Raw genomic sequence first — 5,263 nt, 5'->3', positions numbered from 1 at the left:
CAAGCGCTTTGGTTTTATTTGGAAGAATGCTTGAGTGATTCTGAGAGTATGGTAGTAGGATGTCTACTCCCCCCGGGGCGGATCCAGGCTTCGCCAATAGGGGGGCCCGGAATTTTTTTCAGCCATATTTTCCCCGATCGGCCGCTCGAAGATAATTTTTGGTTCTTGTGAAGGGGTAGCCCTTATAGTCACTTTTTAGCTTTATTCTTATTAATCAACGTAAATATATAATATCATAATCCTTATTTATATCATACGAGCGCGAAGCGCCAGCTAAATTTTTGGAATCCTTATGTATTTTTTCCTAAAATTTTTACATTCTGGGCAATGTTTGTAATCGTGAAAAAGATGTGTATGCAACTAAATAATTAAAACGAACGCAAAGCGCGAGCAGAAATGAAGTGATGGAAAAGGTACCTGTGAAAGACTGCATGGAGTTAGCCATAGAGAAATTACATATTTTAAAAAAACAAGTAATGCGAGCGCGAAGCGCGAGCTGAATTTTTTTGACATTTTTACCCAAAGAATGGAAATTCTAAGCACTTTTTATTACTTAAACAGAATTAATAGAAAAATTTTAATTTGGACCTATAATGAATGAGACACTCTATTCATGTTTTGTAAATCATAAAGGGGGTGAGTAGTTGGGGATCTTCCTTACATTAATAATGCGACCGCTAGGCGAGAGCAGAAAATTTTCACATGCGTTTTGAACTGATCGAAAAGGTACCTGCTAAGTACTGTAAGCAATGAAGACCTTGCATATTTTAACAATGAAATAATGCGAGCACGAGCTGTAAAAATTGACATTGCCACATAAATGATGATAAAGTGATATCCTGAATCAGATCAAAAATAAATTTTACGCGTCTTATAACCTAGCTGTAATATAAAGGAAAAAAATAATAATCAATTCATTGCGATCGCGTATTTTTATTTCCTTTGGGGGGGGGGGTGGGTGATCGAACAAGGTCAAATTTTTCTAGGACGCGAAAAAAAAAACCGTGAGAGTAATGTTTAATAAAAATCTCCACCATGCAGTCTTTTTTAAATGAATCAACGAGCATACATGGGTTGTACAATATGGAATTATTGAAGCTTTGGAATTATCTGCTTAAAGGTGAAGTTTTATTAGTGCAAATCAATGATCTGAGACGAGGCCAAGGTGAATAGACATTGTTGAGAAATATGCCTTATCACGATTTATTGCAGAATTTGTTTTAGATTTGGAAATTCATCTATACCATAGGGGGTACAGAGGGTGACCAAATTTGGGAGTTGGATATTCGGGACATTTCGAGGTCATTACGCTTATGATCTAGAATTTAACCCCCCCCCCCCCTGTCGTGCTGTAGGCCCCTACAACCCCAATATTTTAAAGTTTCTGTTCCTGTTTGTGTAACTCCCGTAGGAACTCGGCAGGACAGCATTTTGCTGGTAAACGCCAAGCTGGTGTATAACAAATTACATATGAAACATTTTACGTCTAGGCTAATCAGTCACAGTGGCTGACGTTATAGACGACAGATATCACTCTCGGGCCTTTCTATCAAAGTGGAGACAATGACAGAGTTGGGATTCGAACTCTAAACCTTGCCATTATGAGTCCAATGCTCTAACCACTTGAACACACGACCCGCTAAATTGATAAAAAATTGTTCATTAAATGGCCTATAAACTAATCTAACACAGATGTGAACATTAATGATATTAAAATACAATCATTTTATTCATCATGACTTCACGTTTTTACATTTATATGTTTACTATCTTCAGTGTAGGTCTATAACTTATACTGTATTCCTTACTGAAAAGCTGTTGCTGTTTAATTGGTCAAGAGCCCTTCACATGACTAATTAACAAATATGTACACCAGAGGAGGTAGTTGGAACTATGGTTCTCGAAGTGACGCTGGAATGCGACTATTTTCCTGAGGGGCGCACCAAATCAGTCAAATTGACTATACCAGTAGTCAGAAATAACTCGGTTCTAGACAAATACGACCAGAAAATAGTCAAATATGACTAGAATAACAGTTGCATTCACACGCTGTCGATCCGTTCCAAGGACCCCCGTTTTCACAAACATTTGTAGTTCCGAAGCCCGTTCCGAGGTCCCCCCCTTTTGTACAATAAGCCCGCTCCAAGGCCCCCGTTTTTATCTCGCCTGCGGCACACCCCACCACTTTTTTCGTCGAGTGCCCCCCCCCGGATACGCGCATTGTACGTGGGGGGGGGCAATGGATAGTGGGTTTGTGCCGCAGAGGGGACCCCCATTTTTATATTCAAATTTCCGTTCCAAAGCATAGCATTTTTGTCTTATTGAGAAAAAGAACAAAGAAAGTCCCTCTGAAGCATAGCATTTTCCTCTTATCGAGAAAAAAGAAATAAGAAATCCGCTCCAAAACTTCGCATATTTTCCGTTACGCCGTTCCGACCGCATTGATTTGCTACAATGAGCTGCAATTTTGGTGAAAGCGGCCGTAGAGCGCTGTCCGACCATCGCCTCTTCGCTAGCGCACCCGGCGCCCGTGCTGCCGGGCTAGCTGCATGCACGTTCCACAGGGATGCATACGCACTCACATGCAGGCGACCCGTTTCAAGGACCCCCGTTTTCACAAACATTAATTTGTAGTTCCGAAGCCCGTTCCGAGGACCCTCCTTTTTACAATAAGCCCGCTCCAAGGCCCCTGTTTTTTGTCTCTCCCGCGGCTCATACCTTCTATTTTTTTGGTCGAGTACCCCCCCCCCCCTTTACCCCCCCCCCGGGCCCCGCACACCCGTAACTATTTACGTCTGACATCACGGCTCGGGGTCCTAGAATACTGGGGCGGTATTCTGAACATTGTCTTTTCTCCATATTTTATCTTATCTCAGAGATATGACAAAATCGGTATTCTGGTGGATGTCATAACTTTTGTCACAAAAATTGTCATAAATTTTGTCTCTTCTCTTTAGCGCGCAGCAAAAATACGCGGCTTTAAATGCGCGTAATCCTTTTATACAAGCAAAAGATATGACAAAAGTTATGACAGGGGGTAGCAGTCATAAATTTTGTCATATCTTTTAGTACCAAATATCCCGATACCCTGTCGACTGAATGTCAAGCAAATAATTATATTATTTAGATTAGATTATGATATAGTTTCACTCATCTTCCATGACAATTTTCAAAATTATTTCTTCATGCTACAATTACTTAGGCCCTACATATTTATTCCTGCTTTTTTTCTCTGTTTTTCTTACTTTTCTACCTCTCCTCTAAAATTCTTCACAGCTCCCTGTCTCTCTTTTACCGTGTTTACACAGTGACACGGCTCGGGGGTTCGACACGCGAGCCGTGCTCAACACGGCAATTTTATGCTTTGTAAACGCGATCAGAGTGATCCGCGAGCCGTGTCGAACACGGCTTTTTTGATCCGCCAAAATCGTAGGTTTCAACCCGCGAGCCGAGTCAGACTCGGCAATTTTTTCGTGTGTAAACAGAAAGCCGTGTCGAACTCTCTTGACCAGGTCACTGCGCGCGCTTTCACTTTTGGCATTGTTGTTCGCACGGACAAGATTCGAATCCGGCGGTGAATTTCCGGCGGTGAATTTTCCGCGTTTAATTTGCGACGTCATAATTCTTCTTCCGTTCGAGATCCGCGAGCCGTGTTGAACTCGCCTTTTTATATGTACGTACAAACGCGATCTCTGATCCCTTCTTCGCAGTGTTCAACCCGGCTCGCGGATTCAACACCCGAGCTGAGTCAATATGTAAACACGGTATTTGTAATTAAGCGCATCAATATACGCGTAGTTGCGCGATGCCAGCAACTTGTTTGGGGATACGCCCTACCTGCCACGGGGCTTTCCTATTGGCTAGAAGGGCTCCAACTGGGAACTAACGATGATTTTGATTGGTTTGCTTCCGAATAGATGGGTGGGAACTTTGAGAGATATGACAGGGAATAGACAATGTTCAGAATACCGATTTGTGACAATCATAGCGGTGTCACATCTCGGAGAGAAATGACAAAATTTATGACAAAAGATATGACAAAGTTACAGAATACCACCCCTGATTTTTGTCATATCTCTGAGATAAGATAATTATGTGGAGAAAAGACAATGTTCAGAATACCGCCCCTGATGTTTATGTCTGTCTGTCTCATTCTCCCCCCCCCCCCGGCCTCTCTCTCTCTCCTGTTTTTTTAGGGGTGCCGGGGCGATAATAATTCATGCACCATATCAACCTAAAACGCACTGTAAAAACTGCGGTGTTAAAACTGACGCCAATTGGTGTTAATAGAGGACCACACCCTGAGGTGTTGAAATTACACCCTAGAGATTAAACATAACACCAAAGAGTGTAAATGTGACAACAAAAGGTGTTGTAATAACACCTATAGGTGTAAAACTAACATCGCCAATTTAACACCGGTGTAAAATAACTGGTGTGGTCCTCTATGTACACCGGTTAACATCAAAGTTTTTGCTGTGCGTGAGGGTTTTTTAAATCGGGTCGAACGAATACTTAAAGTGACATCGTATCACGATTTTCGTTTTGATACTCCTTTCTCCCATTTTCTTCCTTTTTTCTGTCTTTTTTTCCCCCTGTCTGTTAGCCCATTTGTGAAATATTTGCAACTCCTCGAACCAGGTGGGTGTTTCATAAAGCTGTTCGTAAGTTAAGAGCGACTTTAAGAACGACTGGTGATCCTTTCTTGTGGTAAATGGTATATTGAATTTAGGAAGGGTTAGCGCGTAAGAAAGGTTCACCAGTCTTTCTTAAAGTCGCTCTTAACTTACGAACAACTATATGAAACGGCGCCCTGGTATACCCATGGGTTATTGTGTGTCCGGACGATCAATTTTAGAAAGTCATTTGGAAAAAAATACAATCAAATTTTCATCAATTTTTAGTACAGAATGTAGAAAATATTATAGAGAACAAAATAGAAGATGATTGCAACTATTGAATTCATATTTTCAGTGTAATCCAAGACAAAAAAGAAGCCTTCAAAATGTATAAAGTGTCCGGACACCCGACCCCCCATCCTACCATCAGATGAAATGGATAACTCATATGGGACCGCACTTGATTATTACTTATCTCTCCATTAATATATCACCCTATTCATTACTGTATCTGTATATGTGATTATTCGTTTATTTGATTCTCAATACGTTCATTTATTATTTAAGTATTCATTCTCTAAATCTATTACTATTATATTTGTTATTTTTCTCTTTCGTTATTTCTTTCTTCTTTCACTGCGCCT

The sequence above is a fragment of the Lytechinus variegatus genome, chromosome 4, assembly GCF_018143015.1.
Source record: "Lytechinus variegatus isolate NC3 chromosome 4, Lvar_3.0, whole genome shotgun sequence".
Lineage (NCBI taxonomy): Eukaryota > Metazoa > Echinodermata > Echinoidea > Temnopleuroida > Toxopneustidae > Lytechinus > Lytechinus variegatus.
Note: the sequence above shows the minus strand (reverse complement) of the source record.